The 25417-nt window shown below is 41.1% G+C and overlaps 1 pseudogene; it reads left to right on the top strand.

The window, feature by feature from the left end:
- Positions 1-24646: 24646 nt before the first annotated feature.
- LOC110213418 (biogenesis of lysosome-related organelles complex 1 subunit 2 pseudogene) lies at positions 24647-24950 on the top strand (annotated as a pseudogene).
- Positions 24951-25417: the final 467 nt, after the last annotated feature.

The following is a 25417-nucleotide window of genomic DNA, read 5'->3' as shown; positions in this document are numbered from 1 at the left end:
TTTAAAATTAATACCACTATAACCCATCAGATATCTGGCAAGGAAGGCAGACCAAGCTCTTAATCATCCCCTAAGACTAGGACTGACTTGGCATATCCAGAGTACTCACTATCCTACCCCTTTAGAAGGTAGATCTGCTGCTCTACAGAGGTGTGACTTTGCTTTTCCAAGCCACACATTCCCTGTCCCTTAACAGAGGTGTGGCTTTATTTTCAAGAAAGAAAGAAAGAAAGAAAGAAAGAAAGAAAGAAAGAAAGAAAGAAAGAAAGAAAGAAAGAAAGAAAGAAAGAAAGAAAGAAAGAAAGAAAGAAAGAAAGAAAGAAAGAAAGAAAGAAAGAAAGAAAGAAAGAAAGAAAGAAAGAAAGAAAGAATATGTGAAAGCCTCCTGTTAGCTTAATTAACCACCTCCAGGGTTCTTTTTTACTGGCTCAGAATCATCTCATTCCAAAGGTTGTACTCTCCCTCCCTCTAATGTACTGTCATCTCAACTAAATGTGTGGTTCTCAAAACCCCAACCAGAACCAACTTGGATTTGCAAATGCTCAGTAATTGAAATCTATTCCTCTTTGAATTTCCTCCCTTTCTTCTCAATCTCTTGTGTGCCTTCCAGTAAGTTAAACTGGAACAAATTCCAAGATCTATCTGGTTTTTAATACAATATTACCCACCTAACAGGAAAAAAAACCAATACCACTTGAAAAGAAGACTATTTTAGACGCATTCATATAGGCTGAAGCTGCAAGGGGAGAGGTGAAGAAGAAACAGCCTGATGGCCTCCCCTTCATACCATTGTCCATTGGGAAACTATGGAGCAAAGAAATGGAGTAGATGAGGCAGATAAAGGGCAGGTAGGTGGCATAGTAGATAGAGTACCAGGCCTAAAGTCAGAAAGCCTTGAGTACAAATCCAGCCTCAGATATTTACTAGCTGTGTGACCCTGGGCAAGTCACTTAACTGTTTGCCTCAGTTTCTTTATCTGTAAAATTAGTTGCAGAAGAAAATGGCAAACTACTCCAGTATCTTTGCCAAGAAAACCTCAAATGGAGTCACAAAGAATGGGAAACAAGTGAACAAGAAGAAGCAGATAAAAGGGGAGTGTATATCTGCTCTCCCTGGGGAACACACAAGGGAGCCTCATCTATAGACATTCCATGTATGAATAATGGGGCACTAGAAGACTTTGGACCATTCTCTGTATATGCAATGTCCCCATCTCTAAGAGCCAAGAATGAGCAACGGAACCTCTTGGTCTGCAATGCAGCCCACACTGGGAAGGTTCAGGGAGGCTGTTTTGGCTCCAGCCTCCATCATTCTTAGCCTTCCTCCCAGAATTTGTTACTTTCCCAAGGCAAGGGAGACCCTGATGCCTGCTTGGTGAAAGACTTACCAGTACCCACATCTCTAATATTCTCACTGGAGCCAGGAAGACCTGAGTTCAAATCCAGACTGAGATAATTCCTAGCTGTATGATGCTGGTCTCAGCAAGTCACGTAACATCTGTCCACCTCAGTTTCTTCACCTGCAAAATGGGGACAATAAGAGCATCTACCTCCTAGAATTGGATTGAGAATCAAACGAAATAATAATAATAATAATTGCAAAGTACTTAGTATGAGCCTGGAAGATATTAAGCATTATACATTAACTATTATTATCACCTATATGGATCCAACTAGGTAACACAAGGACCAATGATGAAGCATACTACCGACCTCTTCACAGGTGATGGGTTTATATAACACATGGATGTGGGAAGGGGAAACATGACCAAAGGGGAATTTTTGTTTGTTTATACAACGATATGATTATATGTTGCAAACGTGTTCATTTTTCTTTTCTTTTTTCCCCCAATGATTGAGGAGAGGGAAGAAAAAAAAATATTTTTGTTAACTGAAAAAGATAAAATTAAATTAAAAAAAAAAACCAACTGGTTGAGAGAGTGGAAAATTCAGTCAGACCAGCAATTTGGCAGCATATAGCCAAAGAAATAACAGCTTTTGAACTGAATTTACTTTGTACCTGAATTCATCTGCATATAGATACAACCTGAGAAACATGCTGTTATTTTGTTTATAATGGTGATGTGTACTAATTGTACAGATTTCATGACCCCACAAAAGGAGGAACAGAATGCATCTGATTTTCCCTTTTCAGCTGTTACAATTATGTAACCACCATTGAGAGTCAGCACTGAATTAAGCAATGCCTGATGACCTTAAAATGGAAGGAGAGGAGAAATACAAAACAAACACCCCAGGCCTCAGAGTCAAGATAGCAGAGGATTCAGAACTAGATGCTCCAACGCCCACATTCAAGAGATGAGAAAGTCTATACCCAGAATTGAAGGGACTTGGCCAAGGTTGAAGAAGTAGAACTAAGATTTGAACCCGGGTCCTCCAACTCCAACTCCAGCACGATTTCTATTCATTGTAAAACATTTCATCCAAGGTATTAAGAGGAGAATCATTTGTTATGTACATATCATACTATCTATGAAAAGAGAGAATTTCTTTCTTCTATAGCTCTGGAGGGTACCATATTGCATTCTGCTGTTAGGGGCCTGCCTGCTTAGCATCCTTGGATACTATCAATATTATCAATCAATGCGTCATTAAGTTCTATCTGTTTAAAATGGAATAATCCATTGAGTTCAATCCACTGAGCTACCTAGCTGCTGCAGGCATAGATGGCATGCTTATTGAGTTTGTATAGGTTACAAACTCAGGAGGGAGAGCTAACATTGGATGAGTGACTACGGATTCAAAAAGATATTGACCATCTAGAAGGTTGGGCCAAGTACAGTAAAATGAAATTTAATACAGACAAATATATAGTCTTAAGCTTGGGTTCAAAAACTTAACTTTTGAAAAGTCAAATTGGAACATAAGAGCATGCCCCATCCATCTCTTATGTTGCTGTGATTAAAAATATTCTTTTTTTTTGGGGGGGGGAGGCTAGGCAATGGGGTTAAGTGACTTGCCCAGGTCACACAGCTAGTAAGTGTCATGTGTCTGAGGCTGTATTTGAACTCAGGTCCTCCTGAATCCAGGGCCGGTGCTCTATCCCCTGTGCCACTACCTGCCCCAAAAAATAGTTCTTAAGAAAGGATGCAGCAGTGGGCCATGTGCTTGGATCGAGGAGGAAGCCTTCTGTTTCCCTGAACCTTCTAGGCTTAAGACTGACCTGTCCCTTAAAAGAGCATCTTCCCCTATAGTTAAGGGTTTGGAATCAATGTAGACATGATTTTTGTCTTCACCCCTCAGACCAAGTGGGCACTAGACTGGAAGTAGTGGGAAGGATATAAGGAAGACATCACCAAGATGTCCACTGCTCCTTTCAAGGCATCTTCCTCTTCTTTGAAGGCTACATCAGAGGAAACAGTTTTCTCCTCTCTGGTAAGCAAAGGAGGACCCATGCATCCCTCTCCTCTCTCTAGAAAATAAATCTGAAAGAGTAGGAAAAGAATTCAAGGAGCTGAGTTCTAGCCCTTCACTTTGCAACTGCCATGTGACTTTGGGGAAGTTATCTCACCTCTCTGACCCTCATTTTCCTCATCCACAAGATAAGTGGGTTGCTGAAAAGATAACACCTAAGTTCTGCCCATTTCAAAATCCATGATCCTACAGTATGCTAATAAGGGCCTAAGGCAAGCACTGATTTGAAACAACAATCCATCCTACCTGCAGGAACATTGTGTTTGTATCTTTAGGGATATTGTTATGAAGCATGTCCTAAATATGTTTTACATTATTATACCTGTATAACCAATATCAGATTGCTTACCATCTTGGGGTAGGGGATGGAGAGGGGAGGAAAATTTAGAACTCAAAATCTTTTTAAAAATGGATGTTGAAAATTATCTTTACATATGATTGGAAAAAATAAAATGCCCTTAAATTAAAAAAAGAATGACCCCCCCAAAAAAAAGATGTATGTCCTCATTTGTAGAGGTCATTTTTGATGCATTGGGGGGGCAGCTAGGTGGTGCAGTGGATAGAGCACAGGCCTTGGAGTCAGGAGGATCTGAATTCAAATCCAGCCTCAGACACTTAACACTTACTAGCTGTGTGACCCTGGACAAGTCACTTAACCCTGATTGCCTCGCAAATAAAATTTAAAAAAAAAAATCTTTTGATGGATTAGCATGTCTAGAGTGAACTAAAATCTTTCTAAGGTTAAAATCTATATTAAATACTCTTCCCTGTCTCTTTCTGAAATGAAATTATCTCTGTTCCTTGAGCAAAGATCTGCCTTCCAAAGTGTTCTATCAACTACTTATTAAAGAGTTTAGACAGTTACCAGCTGGAAAAGTTCATTAATTCTGCCTCCAAATCTATTCCCAGACCAGGATTTATAAGGCAGAATCTCTCTTAATTATTTCCTATTTAGCCTGTATAGTTTCATATATCCCACATGATACACAGATTTCTTTGTATATATCTATTTGCATGTTGTCTCCCCCATTAGACTGTAAGCTCCTTGAGGGCAGAGTGCTTTGTTTCTGAGGGGTTTTTTTTGCATCCCAAAGATTTAGCACAGTGTTTGATAAATGTTTATTGATTGACTGAGAGAAGGAAAATGTTGAAACAAACCTCAGAAGTCCCAGAAGCAAAGAATTTCCAAGGTGGATCTCAGAGCCAACCCATACCTGAAAAAGGGCTACTGTCCATGACAAGTAGTCTACATGACAAGTGTTTCTCTAGGCCTTGCTTAAAGACTTTGGGGTGAAGAAATATACTGCCTCCCAAGGCACCCTATCCCACATGTGGACAGTTCTAACTGTCAGACTACAGCTGCCTTCCTGCATCTTCAAACGACTGCTCCCGGTTCTGCCCTCCAGGGCCAAATAAAACAACTCTTATATTTTTTATATGACAGCCCGTAGAAGAGTTGAAGACAGCTACCACAGCTGGCTAAAGATTCTTCCCAGGGGTCAGTATGCCCATTTCCTTCAACAGCTACTTCTAGCATTTGGCACAGTGTCTGGGACACAGTAGGCATTCAGTAAATGATAGTTGACTGACCCTTATATGGCATGAACTTGAGATCTTTCCACATCTTGGTTGCTTTCCAATTATCTGTTAATAATGTCCTTCCTAAAAAGTGGCATGCAGATCTGAATACAACATCCCAGATGGGATCTGATCCAAGGATTAGCCAGGATCTTACTCCTGGAAGCTCTGACTTTCTTAATGCAACCCAGGATTTCATTGGCTGCCATGTCACATTGTTGATGTTGAGCTTACAGTCCACTAAAGCACCCAAATAATTTTCAGTCACACCATTGCCTAGCCATATTTCCTGTCTTACATAAGGGAAGTTGACTTTTTGAACCCAAGCTTAAGACTATATATTTATCCCTATTAAATTTCATCTTACTGTGCTTGGCCCAACTTTCTAGATGGTCAGTATCTTTTTTTTTAATTTTTTATTTTTTTTGCAATCCATTTCCATTTTATTTAAATTTTTTTTCCATATGCTTTTGAGTTGAAAATTTTTCTCCCTTTTCCTCCCCCCAACCCTCCCCAAGACGGCGCACAATCTGATATAGGCTTTACATTTACATACCCATGAAACATATTTTCACATTAGTGAAGTTGTAAGTAAAAATTAAAACCAATAGGAGGAACCATCAGAAAGAGGAAACAAAACTCAACAGAAGGTAAAAATAAGTGATAGCGATTCGACTTCCATAGTTCTGTCTTTGAATGTGAACAGCATTATCCATCCCAAGGCCTCTGGAAATGTCTTAGATCCTCATAATGCTGAGAAGGGTTCAGTTTAACAATCTTAGTCATTGCATAACGTGGCTGTTATTGTGTACAGAGTCCTATTGGTTCTGCTCACTTCATTCAGCATCAGACCATATAAGTCTTTCCAGGTTTTTCTGAAGTCAGCCTGTTCATCATTTCTTACAGCACAGTAGTATTCCATTACATTCATATACCACAACTTGCTCAGCCATTCCCCAATTGATGGGCATCCTCTCAATTTCCAATTCTTTGCCACCACAAAAAGAGCTGCTATGTATATTTTTGTACATATGGGTCCTTTTCCCATTTGTTTGATCTCTTTCGGATATAGCCCTAGAAGTGCTATTGCTGGATCAAAGGGTATGCACATTTTTTGTAGCCCTTTGGGCATAGTTCCAAATTGTTCTCCAGAATGGTTGGATCATTTCACAACTCCACCAACAATGTATTAGTGTTCCAATTTTCCCACATCCTCTCCAACATTTATCATTTTCCTGTTTTGTCATGTTGGCCAATCTGATAGGTGTGATGTGGTACCTCATAGTTGTTTTGATTTGCATTTCTCTAATCAATAACGATTTAGAGCATTTTTTCATATGACTATAGATGGCTTTAATTTCTTCATCTGAGAACTGTCTGTTCATATCCTTTGTGGTCAGTATCTTTTTGAATCCAGAGTCATTCATCTGATGTTAGCTCTCCCTCCTGAGTTTGTGTCCTGTACAAACTCAATAAGCATGCCATCTATGCCTGCAACAGCTGGGTAGCTCAGTGGATAGAGTTCTGGCTCTGGATCCAGGAAGACCAAATTGAAATCCAGCCTCAGACACTGGGTGACCCTGGGCAAGTCACTTAACTTTTGGCTGTCTCAGTTTCCTCAACTGTAAAATGGGTGTTGTTGTGAGACTCAAATGACACAATATCTGTAAAGTGCTTAGCACAGTGCCTAGCCCACAGTAGGTCTTTAATAAATGTTTATTGACTAATAAATGTTTGTTTCCTTCCTTTTATTCAAGTATTTGACCACAGTATTAAGGCATGAACAAATCATAAGACTTCCTTTGAAGTTGCCATGAAACCATTACTGACTATTTTATTCAACAAGTTCTATTATTCTGTTATTCAACAAGTCACTGTCCTAGTGATGCAGTTTTGGGGTACATGGTACAAAACTAACAAAGTACAGAGCGGAGTGATCTGGAAAGAATTCAAGGACTCAAGCAGTCTTCCAGTCAAGTAACAGAAGTTTATTGTAACACTAATAAAGCAGGCAGAGCTCCTTAGGGAACTTGCAACCTAATGGGGGGGGGGGTGTTTCCTAAAGCTTATATAGAAAAAGTTCAGTGAGTGGTGTGCCAAGCATGCCAATTAGGTGATGACATATAGTTGCTGTACCTTGGGCACAGGTGTCATTCACTACTGGGGGATTGCTTTTAAGGGGTGTGTTTTTGACTAACTACATCTGTAACAAGATAGCTTTGGGAGCTGACATCTGTAGCTTGACCTCTGGATTGTATACAGTAACTGTGGGAATCAATACATGATAATCCTGCTGGTATGAGATAGTCCTGTTCATACAAGGGAAATTTCATAGAGGTCAGCTAATTTTTGTAACAGGGAAAGATAGTTTTCCTCACTGAGGTCTACTCATGAGTTATTGCCAGAGATAGGTCTTTGGGCTGCGGAGACATATGGTCCTAGGACTGGGGTCCAAGCACCCCATCACTAGTGTCTAGTCCAAATCTTTGCATCTTGTCTACAAGAATAGCATTAGAGACTTTATCAAATACTTTAGTAAAATCTAAGCACTTATTATCTATAGGATTTCCTGATCTATGAGTTTAGTAACTGTCCAGAAAAGGAAATGGAGTTTGTCTGCCATGACCTATTTTTTTAAGGTCCTTTCTTTCTTTCTTTCTTTTTAGCTTTCAACATTCACTTCCACAATATTTTGAGTTCAAAATTTTCTCCCCATCTCATCCCTCCCCTCACCCCAAAATGGCATGCATTCTGAAAACCCCTTCCCCTAATCTGCCCTCCCTTCTATCTCTGCCCCCCATCTCCTTCCCCTTCAATTTTCCTGTAGGGCAAAATAGATTTCTATAACCATTGTCTGTATATCTTATTTCCCAGTTGCATGTGAAAACAATTTTTTTTAACATTTGTTTTTAAAATTTTGGATTCCAAATTTTCTCCCTTTTTCCCTCCCCACCTACCCTCATTGAGAAGGCAAGCAATTTGATACAGGTGAAACTTGTAGTCATGCAAAACACTTCCATAGTAGTCATGCTGTGGAAAATTAACTATATTTCCCTTCATCCTATCCCACCCCCTTTTTATTCTATTCTCTCTTTTGACCCTGACTGTCCTTAGAAGGGTTTGCTTCTGATTATCCTCTCCCCCAATCTGCCCTCCCCTCTCTCATCCCCCTGCTCTCTTGTCCCCACCTATTTTCCTATAGGGTAAGATAGATTTCCATACCCAAATGAGTGTGTGAAAATGAATGTGTCCCATGAAAATAAGATTCACTCATTCCCTCTCACCTTCCCCCCCTTCTCCTCCACTGTAAAAACCTTCTCTTGTCTGTTTTATGTGAATTTACCCCATTCTACCTCTCCCTTTCTCCTTCTCCCAGTATAATCCCCTATCATCCCTTAATTTTATTCTCCAAATATCACCCATTCATCTTCAACTAACCCTGTGTCCTCTATCATATATATATATATACATATCTATATGTATATATATATATATACATATCTATATGTATATATATATATCTATCTATATATATATGTATGTATGTATGTATATATTTTTTTTCCCTCCAACTATGCTAATACTGACAAAGGCATGACCTGTTTTGGGGGACCCCATGCTGGAGCTTTGTGACTACCCATTCTTTTCCTGGATGTTTACTAACCATCTGTTTAGACACTTTTGTCAGTAATCAAAGTCAAGCTCAGTGGGCTACAGTTTATTGACTCCATTCTCTTCCCCTTTTGGAGAATCAGAACTACATTTGCCCTTCCCAGAGAATCAGGACTACCTTTGCCCTTCCCAGATCCCATGGTAGTTCTAGCATTTTCCTTAAAATTTCAGATCCCTGCTAGCAGTCGGTGCTTTCAGTAGCCTAGAGTGTTTCAGCTGAGCAGAGTGTTGTATACTCCTCAAGAACACCCAGATTCTCTCATTACTTCCTTGTTTATCTCAGGTTTCTATGGCATTTTCATTCTGGTCTCTTCAGGCCTGGCATCATCCTCTTAGCAGGGAAAAGAGATGTGAAGGAAGTGTTGAGGAGCTCAGCCTTCTCTTTGTTATCCATAATCATTGTCCCATCCAACCAAGCAGTGATCTTTTCCCTGCTTTAATCCTCCTCTGTCCCACAATCCATCTAAAAATCTAACCAAAGGGGCAGCTAGTCAGTACAGCGGATAGAGAGCATTGGCCTTGGAGTCAGGAGGACCTGAGTTCAAATCTAGTCTCAGACCAAACACTCGACACTTACTAATTGTGTGACCCTGGGCAAGTCACTTAACCCCAGTTGCCTAAAATAAAACAAACCCTAACCAAAACTCTTTTTTTAAAAACCTTGTCCTCAGCTTTCCTCCCCAACCTCAGCTCATTCTGAGCTTTAGCACTCTAGATATTACTCTTATAAGTAATGATGTCCTTCGATATTCATCTCCCATTGTTTTCCCTTGCTTACATTGTCTTTTTAAAATTTAAACTAGCTAATAAATTCTCTGTTTATCCCCAGCAGTTTTTTTAAGTAACTCCCACTTTTTCCACCCCATCAGAATTTTTTCTCTTTGTGGCCTCAGAAGTTTATTCTTGAAAGCCTTATGTTCCCCTCTAAGCTGCCTTTCTCTGTAGATTTTTAGTCCATGGGAGCCTACCTACCCTTAATAAATGTAACAATAGTAGCTAGCATTCATATAGTGCTTTAAGGTTAGAAAAACATTATGCAAAAACTATTTCACTTAACCCTCACAACAACTCGAGAAGGTAGATGCTATTATTATCAACCCATTTTACAGTTAAGGAAATTAAGGGTGAGGTTAAGTGACTTCCCAGGGTTACACAACTAGTAAGTGTCTGAGGTCACATTTGAACTCAGGTTTTCTCTGACTCCAGGTCTAGGAATCTGTCCACTATGCCACCTAGCTGCCTTACTCTGAACCTTTCAAATATGTTTTTCCCAACACTCATCTAACTGTTAAGGTTTAGGAGTGCAGGGACCCCAAAAACATGACATGCGATCCCTGTTCAAATGAATTCAACTCAAGCCTTCTTTCAGCCAAAGACAAGGCATATTAAAGATCTGCCATATTGGCCAGACTCTTAAGGAATCTGAACATTTGTGAGTTATTGGCTAGATCATAAGAATCTGAGACCTTGTCTAAGTTCTTAAGGAATCTGAGCCCCTTAATGGAGACAAAACAGACCTTACATACAGAAAGACTGTGGGAGGGATCTAGGAGTAGCCAAGTAGTTTGGGATGCCTGGAGGAGGGATCTAAGGAGGATCTGGATAGGAGTGGCCAGTAAGCTGGGGTGAACAGAACATCAGGACATCAAGGACCTGGACCAAGTGGCCAAAGGAGAATGGAGTCTAGATAGGATTAAGTGGCCAGGGGCCATCCAGAGGTGACAGACAATAGGGAGATGGGCTAAATTAAGGGTAACAAAGAACTGGGAGATTGGGTTTGGGAGATAAGAAAAGGCCAGTTGATAGGATTATAACCTTGGGCCAACACTAGAGACTTCCTTGATCAAGTAGGACAGCTCAAGGAGAGTCCAGTAGTGAAATGGGACCCAAATTCTTTTGGGGCAAGGGGCAAAGGTCTCAGCTTGGGCCCGTACCCAATGGTTAATGGGTCATAAACCAAACCACAGCTGAACAAGAATCCTATTTATAATATTACTGACAAGTTGTTATCTAGTCTGTGCTTGAAGACAAAGGGACCCCTTGAGAAAGCCCATTCCACAACTGGATAATTCTGCTATGATTTTTTTTTCTTTTATCAATCCAAAATCTGCTTCTGCAAATTCACCCTTTATTTCTAGTTCTATCGTCAAGGGCCAGGCAAAATCAGCCTGTTTCTCCTTCCAAATGGCAGTCCATCAGATATTTGTCTTCTCTGGATCTCCCCATCTCTAGGCTAAACATGCCCAGTGCCTTTGGTGAATCCTTGCTTTCTCCCATACTCACATGTCACCTCTTCTAGATACATATACCTTTTGCATGTTAAACATCCCTGGTCCCTTCAACAAATCCTTGTCATTCTCTAGTCCTCTCACTATATCCTCTTCTCCATACATCTTCTAATGGGTTAAATGCCCCCTTACCTTGTTTCTTCAACTTCAATTTTCATTTCCTCACATGACATGCCGCACACTTATTGTTTTTTTTTCTATCAATATCCTTCCTAAAAAGTGGCACTGAGATCTGAACACAAGCATTTCAGCTTATTGATTTCAACTCTGAGATTTTGTGATTCCAAATGACTGGGGGGGGGGAGCAGAGTTGGGTATGATGTTAAGGCCCTAATTCTGCTACCTTCTAGTACCACCACCCCCAAACCTCAAACACATGAGCCCAGTTCTCAGAGACTCAAAGAGACTCAGAATACTCACAATACCAATGACAGTAAGAAGATGAACCATGACAGCTCACATTTATGCAGCACATTAAGATGTTCAAGGTTCTTTCTGAGGATCATAGACTTCTAGCTGCAGAGGACCAGTCTAGCTCCCTCATTTTATAGATGAAGAAAGAAATTAAGTGAACTTGTCCAAAGTCACAGCTGTAGTAAGTGGCAAAGCAGGTATCTAAAGCCAGGCCCGTTGCTTTCTCCCCTATACCACACTTCGTTTTCCAAAATCAGATAGGGCTTTACGTGGCTGCTTTTAAAAATGTGTAAGAGCAAGAATTGTATTTTGCCTTTCTTTGTATCCCCAGCACTCGGCACAGTGTCTGGTCCATAGTAGGTGTTTAATGCATGTCTATTGACTGCCTGTTGCGTCCTCATCTAAACAATACCAGGCTTCAACCTAATCACAAAAATTAAGTCCGAGAATTCTTACTGTGGATTTGCTCCTTTTTCATCTTCCCAAGTTCCTTCTTAATCATTCACCTGTTTTGGTAGGAACCTGTTAGAACAGAAGGAACTGGCTTCTTGACTATAAATATAATGATCTATTTACAAAAATACCAAAGAGAGTGTCTGCAATTTACAAATGACCTCTAAAGAGCACAGTTTTTTCTTTGATTTATTTTTCTAGTCAAAAATGAAGTAAAGTCTTTCTGCTGTAATTTCCATTTCTCAGAATTCAAAATAAAAACTGTAGGAAAAAAATCCTGCCCTTTCTGTCTTCAAACAATCCCTAAGTAGGGCAGGACTTGGCACCATTGGCTTGGGGGGAGGAGGTACAGGGTGGGGAAGAACATCATATGTACCATTGTATAACAAGGTCAGATGACACACTTAGAATGAGAAGACTTGATGTGTGATTAATCACTTCAGTCACCTTAGAAGTCAAGGAGATATTCATATCATTCAGCCACAGAATGTCAGAGTTAGAATGGACCCTAGAGGTCATCGAGTCCAACAGTGCTGTTTTTCAGGGGAGAAACTAAGGCCCAGAGAGATGGCCTGCCCCCAGATCAAATTGTAGTGATAGATAGATCTAGGAAAAGAACTTAGGCCTCCAGACTTTCGCTTCCAAGCAAATCCTGATTGTACACACCATGGTTTACCCATTGGTCCAACTGGGTTACTACAGCTCACTTCCACTAGGGGGCAATCAAGGGACAGAACTGTACAAGTCGCCAGTCAGATCTGTGGACAACAGGACAAGGGTGGAAGGGTTAGCTATACCTTATAGTGTGTGTAATCCAAGGTACAGCCTAGGGATGGAAGTCAGATGAAAGGCACAAGATAAAAACTATGACAACATAAGGATACCAAGAAGGATCACAGCACATCTGGAAGTATGGATCAGATTAGCGAGGAATAGACAAGATGATTAGTGAGAATTCTGACATCTATCACAAGGAGATCAAATCAGTCAATACTTAAAGAAATTAACTCAGACTATTTGCTGAAGGGTCAAATACTGAAGCTGAAGCTTAAATATTTTGGCCACATAACAAGAAGATGGGACTCATTGGAAAAGATTCTGATGTTGGGAAAGATTGGAGGCAAAAGGAAAATGGGATGGCAGAGGACGCGAGGGATAGATAGTGTCATGGAAACAATGAACATAAACTGGGACAGACTTCAACAGGAAGACAGAAGGGCCTGGCATGCTCATGGGCTCACAAAAAGTCAGGCGTAACTGAACAACTGAGTAACAATGACCATAGTCATCAAAGTCATGAAAGGAAAACCCAGCGACAGAATGAGTCCAATCTAAGAGCCAGATATTCCCGCATCAGAATCAATTCTCAAGGACAGAAGAGGTTGAACTGGGCAACCCTCAAGACCCCCTCCAACTCTAAATCTATGATTTCACGATTCTGTGATAAAGCAGGGAGACAATGACAACCATCCTCTGTCTAGGAGATGCCCAAATCCTCAGGAGTCTCCCTCTGGGCATGACAGGGACAGTTCTATATTCCGTTCTCAATCCCATGGCATGATTTATTTGGCCACCATGATCAGTTTCAATGAACAAGATGTTAAGATCATATGTGCTTCAATAATCATAGGCCACCAGAATGACATGATAATAATGAAAAAGGTGAGACTTAAGATGATGGATGTAAGGGAAGCTAATGAAAATACTTTATGGTTACAAATCACTTTCTATACATTTCCTCAAAATGAGCTTCTTTGGTACACAGCAGAAGTGGTTCTAGCCCTACTTTTGAAGATGAGGAAACTGAGGCAAACAGGGTTAAGTGACTTGCCCAGAGTCACATAGCTAGTAAGTGTCTGATGCCAGAGTTGAACTCAGGTTTTCCTGACTGCAGGCCCAGCAGTCTATCCATTGTGCCTCCTAAGGTGGTCAATTTTCAACATTTGTAAGTAGGATATTTTTTAACATATCCAATTAAACACCAAAAGTAGGAGTTTAAGGCAAGTCATGGATCTACTATCACAGAGCTCTGAATATGGTGGATGCTTAAGAAACATTTGCTGTTTCTACCTCTACAGTATCTTTGGCATCTGGCTACTTTTCTCCACTTAGACAGCCACCACCCTGTTTCCGGTCCTTTTTCAGAGACCGTTGCAATAGTCTTCTCACTCCAATCCATCCTCCAATGATCTCCCCAAGTGATATCCTATGATGGCCTTAACACTTTCAATAGCTGTTGGGAATTTCTCAGCCTAGGTTCTTTCAGGACCCAGCAAGAAGCTTACTCACCAAGAGATCCACAAGACTGGACATGACTAAAGCAAATAGACAAACTAGAAGGCAAAGAAATACAACATGGCACCAAGGAAGACTGCTTGCTAGTGGCAGCTCTAGCTTTCTCTGGCACAGATTTGGTTATACCAACTCCTCATTTGAGTGAGGACACTAAGCCCCCAAATCATACTACAGGTCCAGCATTGGGATCCAGGGTGCCTCCTGAGTCCATTAGGAGTGACTTGACTCCTAACACCTGACTCTCATGACTTACTTTTGTAAGTGGCTTGTATTACCGGTAATGAAAACATGGTGCTGAAGTTTATTATTCATCTGGCTCCATGTTATTTCATCCTATCACATATTCACCTTCACGTTCCACCATTCATTAATACTCCTACTTAAATCCTTCCCAGCCAATTAGCAGCATTCTATGCCATTTAAAGGGATCAGAGGAATATAGTCTACCCCTACAGAAAGACTGGTCTGCAAAGTTTCTGGGTGGCGTGTTGAGGGCAACATTTGTAAGGCTGTATGTAGGGCAGCTGTTTGGAGTCAGAAAGACTCCTCTTTCTGAGTACAAATTTGGCCTCAGACACTTACTAACTTTGTGACGCTGGGTAAGTCACTCAATCCTGTTGGCCTCAGTTTCTTGATCTGTAAAATGAGCTGGAGAAGGAAATGGCAAACCACTCCAGTATCTTTGCCAAGAAAACCTCAGATGGGGTCACAAAAAGTTGGATGTGACTGAACACCAACAAATACAGGAAAGAATGTCATGTACAGCAGGGTTTTGTGTCTTTAACCTATGCAGCATTAGAGGGCAGCTAGGTGGTACAGACGCTAGAGCTCTGGTCCTGGAGTCAGAAAGACCCAAGTTCAACCATGAATTCAGACACTTAATAGCTGTATGATCCTGGGCACATCACTTATACTTTTGCTTGCCTCAGTTTTCTCATCTGTAAAATGGGGGTGATAATAGTACCTACCTCCCAGGGTCACTGTGGGAGTCAAATGAAATAATATTTGTCAAGTAGTTAGCACAATGCCTGGTACATAGTAAGCACTATGTGTTAACTATTATCATTATCATTTATTATTATTATTATTAGAGATGACTCAAGTTTTGTTCTTTAGTTTGCAGCTGACTAGGCCCTAGTCACTAGGGGAAGGAAGCAGTGTCAAATTTCAGTCAGATTCTGATACCACAGTATCCTTCACAGCAGCCTCCCCAATGTTCCTCCTTATTCATCTTCCCTTGAGACCTCAAAAGCCTTGCTCTTGACATGAACTCCTGCCTGCTTTCAGTAAGGATGTAAGAAGTGAGTAGCTTTGGGGAGGGTGTACATAGGGGAGAACCAAAATAAAAAAACTCAGTAATTTTATTTTTATAAATTTTTTATTTTTGTAAAACTATCACAAACTGTTCTAGGTCACATCTGTTTTAGTAAGCATCTAGAGCTCAGCATCTGGAAGAACATAATAAGGCAGGAAGTTCAGGACAGCTCTGCCAAGGTTATCTAGGGAGACATAGAATCTAAGCATGAAAACAAGTTCAGCAGTCATAAAATAAAGCAAGGAGAAAGAGAGAGGGAGGGAGGGAAAGAAAGAGTAGAGGGAAAGGGGAGAGATGAAAGAGGAGGGGGAGGGAGGGAAAGAGAGAGAGGGAGAGAAACGGACAAAAAAGGGGGGGGTGTCCCAGGCTTGTTTTAAGTCCCAACTAAAAATCTCATCTTTTACTGGAAGCCTTCCCCAATCTCACTTAATTCCAGTGCCTTCCCTCTGTTAATATTTAGTGTGTGTGTGTGTGTGTGTGTGTGGGGAGAGGGAGAGAGAAAGGGAGAAAGGGAGAGTATATACAGGATATATAGCTTGCTTTGTATGTATTTGTTTGCATGTTGTCTCCTCCATTAGATTGGGAGCTCCCTGAGAACAGCCACTATCTTTGCCTCTTTTTGTATCCCCAGTACTTAGCACAGTGCATGGCACATTTTAGGCAGTTAATAAATAGGAGACCCTGTAAAATTGCCTCAGTTAGATGGTACAGTGGATAGAGTGCCAGCTCTGGCCTCAGGAGGACTCATCTTCCTGAGTTCAAATCGGGCCTCAGACACTTACTAAATGACCATTGAATCTAGTAGGATCTTAATATATATGGACCTTGGTGGTTTGTGTTTTTTCATACAGCCTTGAAATGGTCAAGATGGATTGGAGGCCAGTATTGAGAATTAGGCAATAGGTAGAACAGAATGCAAAAAGCAATTAGGATTCTCAAGTAAGATCTGATTCAGCTTCAGCCTCTAACATGCTTCTCAATACAGTAGAGACTGATCTTAAGACACATGCATGCTTGAATTCCCAGGTGATACAAGTGATGAGTTCTGCAGTGAGAAACTTGACAAAAAGTTTCAGTTGCATCTAGTCAGCTTGCCCTACATCTATGACACTATTCAGAATTCTCAGGGTCTCAAGTATAGCGGCACTTGAAACTTCTAAGAGTCAGCATCCTTATCAGCTCAGGAGAGACACCTGGACAAGCCAAGTGGCTCAGTGGATAGAGAGCTGGGCCTAGAGTCAGAAAAACCTGAGTTCAGTTTGGCTTCAGACACTAGTGGCCACTTGAACTCTGTTACCTCAGTTTTCTCAACTGTAAAATGAGGATAGTAACAACATGTACCTCATAGGATTGTTGTGAAGATGAAATAAGATAATATTTGTAAAATGCACATAGCACAGGGCCTAGCACATCGTAGGCTCTCTAGAAATCCTTATTCCCTCCTCTTTCCCTCTCTAACATTCTTACAGCTGTCTCATCATTAACTCATCTGCAATTCTTTTTGCTGACCTTAGATTCAACACTGAGAAATGAATCCTTTGGCAGAAACAACCAAGAGGGTCCACAAAGGTAGCCCACTCTTTTGAGTAATGCATTTTTCCTTTCCACTCAAATGTGACCTTCAGCATTCCAATGAATTGAAAATCTCTGAACCCAAAAAACCCCTGTACCCATGACTCTACATTAGCAATATTGCATCTAGTAAGAGAAAAACCACAGGTCAGCCAAATAGATCTTATTCACCTTTATGTGTTCTCTCTTACCTCGAAAAAAAATCAGTTAACCCTTTTTTCCCTCCCTGTCTATCTTTTCCAAACATCACTTTACAAACACCCCTTGGTACCATTAGAAACGGTATTTGTTTATTCAGGAGTCTCTAAGGAAAAGCCGTAATGTGAATTTAAAGATTTTATCAGCTTTTACTTAATTCACACTTCTTGTACTTGCTTCCCTCCTCCCACCAAAATCCTTGCCATCCTAGGTGACTCCCCAAATCTCTGTGAAAAAAGGATGCTCCACCGGGTACTACATCCAGCAGAGTTCTTAAAAGCTTTTAAAGGCTTCACTTTGTCTCTCTCATCAATTAAGGAAATGGCCTTCTTAGACTATGAATAAAAGACCTAAAAAAACAATTTCCCTGACTTCAAAGAAGTGATTAAGCAGTTCTAAGAAGAGACTGAATACCAACAAGCCAGAGGTATTCCGGGCTAGAAAGGAGGAGGCTGGTCTTTACTTGCCCACACCTTCACCCACCTAGGTCCTAGCCAGTAATGGGTGGGGGAAGAAGGAAAGAAGAAGTGGGAGGAGAGGAGGGTAAATCACAGTAGGTGCTTTCTCCTACCCCCTCTACAAACTTTTGCATCCAAGTGAACAGTTTAAATAATGTCAAAGTTAGTAAAGAACAGCCTGAGGCCTGTGAATGAGAAGAAGGAACAGTCCCACCCATTTGCTTTAAGGATTTTTGGGTGGATTATCTGAGTAAGTGCCTCAGGTCATTTTTAGCACTCAAAAGCTGAGTTTTGTTTCTCCACCTTCCTCCCCTGCCACTCTTCTGATGTCCCTTCACGGTGAAACTGAATCACAGAATCTCAAAGTGACGGGAACTGAGAACACAGAAGTCACTTAGTCTAGCCCCTAAGTGAACAGGAAAACCCTCTGATAACCCCCAAGATCCACAGAACGACGACCTCTAGGAAGAAGGAAACCCAGATCACTCAGGGCAATTCAAACTATGAAGTTTTCCCTTTTCATTGGTATAGGGCAACTCAAAGCCATGGAGACTGGTTGCCAGCTTCATATACCTAATAAAAGAACTTTGGAAGCAGGGATCTAGGTGGAAGACTGAAATGCCTTGACTTTGGCTCCACGTGGGATTCTAAAATTCTTGCTCTTTCACCTCATTTATTTTCATTGAAAACCGAAGGACCATACATAGGGCCTCAGACCTAGAGGACCCCTGGCAGTATGTTAAAGAAGCACCCCCAAAAATCATTCTAAGGGCACAGTATTCCCCCTAAGATGTTAAGTGGAAGTAACAAGGAATTTCTAACCCTTAATCAGATAGTCATCTCGTACAATGTGATGGGGTATGGGTCCAAGACAGGCTTCCCCCCCCCAAAAAAAAAACCCTCCCTTAAACTTTACTTGAACCCTTTTACCTGTTCAAGGAAGTCTAACAGTCTGGGGAGGTTATTCTTATTCCTATCAACTGGCTCTTCTTTATCCTAGTCTTTCATTGTGTGAGAGATGATCTCTCAGAAGTGAAGCCTCCTCAGGGGATCAATGGTTCTTGTTCATATTTCTTGACTGAAACCCTCCCTTTGCTCAGACCCTGTTTTTTCTTTTTTAAATGCTTAGCAGAAAGAATAGCCCTGCCCCCACCCTGAAGCTTCCCGCCTTTTCTTGTCTCTGGGATAAGGGGGAAGGGAGTTAGGGAAGGGAAATTGCAGTAAATTTCGGTTTCTAAGAAATTACCTAACTCATGGCCCTAAACCTCCTCCTGATCACCACACCATTGCTACTTCAGCATTAGGTTTACTAAATAAGGACATGTATGTTTGGATTGGCTATACCCTGTTTCTTAGTTCTTTGTCTTTGAATTTTTGCGCCTAGGATATAAGCCCTGCCTCCCAGCTAATGGGAACAGGGATAGTGGTGGGTGGAGGTTTGTTTGCTTTAAGGTATATAATCTCATTTCACTTTCTGTGCCTCGAGTTTCTCCTACTGGGAGCCTACCAGAGGAGCACGCCCCTTCTCCTGACATTGTAATAAAAAGTAACCTTTGCTTCCACATTGAGAAGTTTAATTGATTTAAAGTCGCTGTCCCACACAATTGTCTATTACTAGCAGATGGCCCTGAGTTATACATCCCATCTTAGATGTTATCCAGACTCCATTCAGCCTCCAGACATTCCCATCAAGATTCTCCCAGGACCCTCCTCCAGTCACCCTAGCTTCAAGGTTCTCCCTAAACTCCTCCTCCGGTCACTGAAGCTTACTGTCCACTCCCAGCAAGACATCCCTTCTCCCAGATCCCTCCTCCAGTCACCCCACAGTCTTTCTGCATATAAGGTCCATCCGGCCTCCATCAAGGTGCTCAGATTCTTATAATCTAGCCAAAGCTCAGGTTCTTTAAAATCTGGCCCACTTGAATTACTGATACAAATGCTCAGATTCCTTAAGAGTCTGACCAATATGGCAAATCTTTAATAAACTTTGTTTTTGGCTGAAAGAAAATTTGGATTTGAATTCATTTGGGCAGGACCCACATGCCATGATTTTGGGGTCCAAGCACCCGTAAACCTCTAAACCTCAACAAGGAGGGAGAGAACTCACAGCTAAGATTCAAAGGAGTGATCATTCTCATTATGGACAGTAAAAGTCCTAAAGGTTTTTCCCTAGGCTAAAAGTGAGTACATGAAGGACCTACCTCCTCCACCCACACACACACCCCAACACCCCCCCCTACACACACACACACACAAGCTTGAGCTTTGGGGCTCTAATCTAAAAGAAATACGACAGAAGACTCTTCCTCTTATGGGAAAAGAGATAACATGTCAGCTGAGAATTCAGCTGAAACCAACCCAAAATATAGGAATCAGAAGCACCACAACCATATTGAAGAGATCTAGAGGTTTGGGGGTGCTGCTGGAAACCCTCAAGATCGCGAGGCCGGGCCTTGCCTGAAAGAATTCAACTTAAATCTTCTTCCAGCCTGAGGAAAAGCTTTATTGTGATAAAACATAGGCCAGGTGACACCAGTAAGGACAAGCAGGCATGAGAAAGTCTCAGCCTTTTGGGCATGAGATTCTCAGCACCTGAATGGGGGCCAGGGTGGATCTTATATACAATAAAATCACTTTGGGTGGCCAGAGGAGGGGGCTGGGAAAAGGGTCTAGGTAAGAATTCTGATTGGAAGGTCTGAGAGATTGAATAGACAATGGGAATAGATAAAGAAGGGAACTGGAAGGCATCTGAGTAAGGTCAAAAGGTGGGGCTAGGGCTTTCAAAGGGAGATAAGGAGCTGGGGTCTGTAGACAAATGGGAATCAGATTCCCTTTGGTGTAAGAGGCAAAGATCTCTGTTTGAGCTCACCCCATCAATATCACTATGGAACAACATCTAACAGCAGTCACAAGACCAGCAAAACAATGCCTAGCCATGACCACAAAATCAGAGAGCATCATCTAGAAGAGGCCATGGAATTGGCGAGCCATAGGATGGAGAGGTATTATTGGATCAGGGTATTCGGTTTACAAGAATGAAGCAACAGAGGGTTATTTGAAATGGTGGTTAACTCAAGACTGGTAGTCTTTTCTCCCACTTTATCACAATTCTTGAGATAGATAGGTTCAGTAGTTGAGAAAGTTGATAATAACAGGGGCTGGAACAGTCATATGGTAAAGGATGATAAAGGAAGCTTCACAAAGTATGCAAACATTTCTCTCCTTTCTTACTCTCCACTGTAATCCCAATGAAAAACTGGGGCTCTAACCAAGGTCAGGGCCAAGACCAATAGTGTTAATAGGCTCTATCCACTGGGACTCTTGATGGTTAACAGCTAACAGTGTCATGACACTACTCAGCTTAGTTGCCAGTACCCCCATGGCAGTAAGTGTATGAAGAGCAGAAAGCCAGAATGCCATGAGAAAAAACTCCAAACCATAGCTCATGAGGGTCAACTAATGTCTTTACTTTTAGTAGCTAACCAGTTCATGTTCAATCAAAGCAAAAGAGATATAATTAAACGTCATTTCAAAATAAGTGACAAGTAAATGTCCCCATTTCCTATGACATTAGCTCCTGTGTATGTTACCATAGTGCCACACCACAAATAGATAATGTATGGTCAGGGACATGTGTAAAGGGACAGACATACCAGGAATCTGTGTGAATCTGATACAGACATAGAAAAACACGTCCAGGAAATATGCATGGCGTGGCAACACACCTCTGACGCTGCAGAACTCCCTAAAAAAGTAAAGGAAATAATAGAGAAGAGGTGTCGAGGCTGCTGATGTTGCATCTTTGCTTTAGGAGCTAAGCACAGACAATTCAGTTAAGCAGTGCCGGAAGCTGATCCTGTCACCTTATTCCACAGTTCTGCTTTTATTACATCTGTCTATATTCTGCCTTTGTTATGTCTATCAGAAAAAAAAAAAGTAAAACTTAAATACAAACCTCATGGGTCTTCTTATATAAATTGACCCGAAATAGGGAGATTTTTTTTTAACCTTGAATAACAGACAATTCACAGACTGCAAAAATCACAAATAACATCAAATTAAAGAGATAAAAATTAGAAAGAGACTGAATGAAACTATAACAGCTTCATTCCAATCTGTTTAAATATGCTATTGGCTGGAAAAAATGGGACATGGATGAAGATAAAGACATTGACACTGATAATCAATATTTTTGAGAGAAATTTAACCAAAAAACAAAAAATCACCACACCAAGAAGTCCAAAAGGGCCCAAAACCTGACACTTGGCCTCCTCCTTGCAAAGAAGAATGTCATGGCAGCTAGAGAAAACAATGGATTAGAATACAAATTCATTCATAAAATATTATAGGTGAAGATGGCAGAAGATTATAAACAATAGCATCTCACAATTAGTGAAAAAAATAATATAGAAAAAAAATAGAGTATACAAAAAGCTTGGGGTAAAACCGAACTTAGTCATATTATTCACAAAGCATTCGAGATGAAACAGGAAGGGCAACAAATATATGTGAAATGCAACAGATGTTCCAGCATGTCTAACACAAGTCACTGATGCTTATAGAAAAAACACAACATGTTACATGAAGAAGTAAAAATGGCACTTGAGAAAATAAAGTAGGGCAGAGTAGTTGGACCTGGCAAAAGACATACTGGAAAAATATGGTAGAGTTGACACTTTTTAAAAAGCTACCCATGGACTGGTTTTCAAGATGCCTCAATGATTGTAAGAAGCAGCAGTATACTAGAGCCAGCTCATACTGGCTTGTGAGATTTGATTGTTAAATTTTCAAAATAAACATTTATGTTTTAGAAATTGACAGAACCTACATATCAGGGCTTAATTTATTGTTTTCTTGATGGAGAAAATAACGCAGATTAAACTTGAAAGTGCATCATGTGATTTTTTTTTCCAGAGAACTTTGTTAAACATTTACCAGCACACACCTCTGGTAAGAGTCCAAAAGAACAGAAAATACTATGAATAATATTACTCCCCAAAAAAAACTGAGAAAACAGAAGAGACCTTGGAGTTCATCTGGTAACTCTCTCATTTTACAGATGAGGAAATTGAGGCTCAGAAAGTTGAAGTGATTTACTCAAGGAAGTAACCAGCAAAGTCATAATTTGAAATCTTGACCTATGACTCCAATCCAGCATTCTTTCCTCCACATGACCTCACTGATTGAAGGTATCCTTGGCAAAAATATGAGAAGGAAACAGGCGGGTTTTCAACAAGGATTCTCTACAACCACATCTTCTCAATCACATAGTTGATTAAAAGGTATAGAAAATATAAGATCCCTCTATGTTCATCTTTGATTGTTAAAAAAAAGCAAAACAAAACAAAACCACTAGCTAGTAAAGCAATATGCAGCCTTCAAAGCTCTCCTCCAACAAGGAATGTTTCATATATATGTCAAAATCTGACAATTTCTTTCTAGGTTCAACTTTAGAGATCATGTTCATCAATGATTCTACGATTACCAGTCTCAATCAATTCATTAAAGGAGATATGAACCCCCAGATGTTCACAACAGTCATGGAGAAGCCCCTGCTCAAAGTCCAATGGAAAGAGAGATTCATTGTAGAAGATATTCATCAAACACTGGATGAGTAAAGAAAAGGGGCTCAATGTAGTTTGTATCATGAACTCCTTTAGTAGTCCGGTGAAAGATGGGGGTCTCTTTTCAGAATAGTGTTTGTTTTTAAACACACAAAATACAAAAGAAACTAATTCTATCAAAATACAGTTATCAAAGGTTCACAAACCACGGGTTAAGAGCCCTTGCTTTGTGTTTCCTCCCAAAATCTGGGCAACTCAACAGAGTTGCCCAGTAATCCAAACAAAAACAAAGGGATGAAAAATGCACTTTTTGTGAACTGTGACATGCAGTTGGATAAGCTGCCCATTCAAGAAAACTTAGAAATTGCCCATTACTCCTCTCCATGAGCTCTCTGATTCAGCCCTACTGGAATACCTGCTATTCCTCACTCATGACAGTCTAGCTTCCGTCTCCCTATCTTTCCTGATTCCTCTCCCCACAGCCATACAAAAGAGGAACTGACTATTGGAGGAGTGGTGGGTCTCCACTCCTTGGAGGACTTATCTCTACAGAATGCTACAGTGGGGATTCTCTTCTGCTAGAGCTGGACTAGAGAGTCACTGAGGTCCCTTCTAACACTCAAATTCGGGGAGGTTCAAAAGAAAGCCATAGTATCTGAAGGCAATACCAAAGAGGAATTCTGGAGCTTGCTGACTTTCCACCTACATCTCCTTACCTCTAGCATCCATGGAACATCTGGGGAGAGGAGTGTACTTCATAAGGCCTCCACAGACCAGCTCTGGGGATACCTGGCTGAGCCGTCATTCAAGTGACACACCAAGCAGCCTGCACCATCCTCTCTGAAAACTGACCGAGCTTCCTTCTAGGACGGCAAGAAGTGCTTTGCAAAATGAGTCTCTGAATTTCAGGCCCACAGTCAGAGCCTGTCACCAACAAGGTCTGATTATCACGCAGCCTGTTGGTAGTTCATGATCACCCTGGTCCTCTAAACCGTCTATCCCTGAATTCGCTCCTGGAAAATCAAGGACACTCAGCACCTAGAGGCATTGCTGGTTCTTTGGCAGCACAAATGGAACAGAAGGGAAGAAGGTGGGAGAGGCAATGTCCTTCGAACAGACACACTGACCTGATTATTTCTGAGCAATGGACCCCAGGAACACTGAGGGACTTGCATGTGTTACCTAGGCCACAATTAAAAATGAGGGGAGAGACCAAAGCAGGGCCCTTCTGTATCCAGAATATCTAAGTGGTTATGGGTGCTTAGGCAAGGGCTGGAAGTGAGGCAAAAGGATTTAATACTATAAAATAAGCCACCTTTCTGCATGCTACTTTCTCTAACTGGGATGCCTTCTTTCTTCTTCTTCCAAGACTGAAGCCAACTCTCTTTTATGCCAGGATGTGTTCTCCAAAATGGCCACATACCTGACAGGCGAGCTGACAGCCACCAGTGAAGACTATAAACTTCTGGAAAATATGAACAAACTGACGAGCTTGAAGCATCTAGAAATGAAAGATATTGCAGTAAACATAAGGAGAAACCTAAAGGACTTAACCCAGAAATATGCAGCACTTCAGCCTTCTCTGGATCAGATCTCTTTAATTGAGGGGCAGGTAGCAGCTCTTGAGCAGGCAGCTTACAAGTTGGATGCATATTCAAAGAAACTAGAAGCAAAGTACAAGAAGTTAGAGAGGCGATGAAAGAATTCTTTAGCACAAAGACTTCAACTACAAGAATGTTTCATGAGAGCTGAAATAAGTGGGATGGAACTTATCACTCTGCTTCAGTTCCTAAAAGGAAGCAGTGCTGCTCATCCAAGGAGAATCCCAGCCCCCACCTCTGGTTGGATGTGCAACTCTGGGCACCCGTTGGTGTTTCCCAAACCTGGAGCCCCTGGAACCTCATCTTATCGTGTGCTTCATTGTGCACCCTGGACCAAGGCTCAGAAATCAGGATCAGCCCCTTTTGGAGCAAAGACAAAGGAGAGGCTCTTGTCTCCCCTCCCTTCTTTCCTCTCGCCTAGGGCTCCACCTTGGACTCTCTGTTATGACTGTGTCCCACACCCCCTTCATAACCTGTTCTTCAACTTAAATAATAAATGCTGACTTATGAAAAAATTGTTTTATATACTGTACCCCCTATTTCACGTATTTGGAAATTGAGGTTTAGAGAGGTGG

This window comes from Phascolarctos cinereus, unplaced genomic scaffold (assembly GCF_003287225.1).
Source record: "Phascolarctos cinereus isolate Bilbo 61053 unplaced genomic scaffold, phaCin_HiC Scaffold_726;HRSCAF=1367, whole genome shotgun sequence".
Lineage (NCBI taxonomy): Eukaryota > Metazoa > Chordata > Mammalia > Diprotodontia > Phascolarctidae > Phascolarctos > Phascolarctos cinereus.
This window is presented reverse-complemented; position numbering and strand designations above follow the sequence as displayed.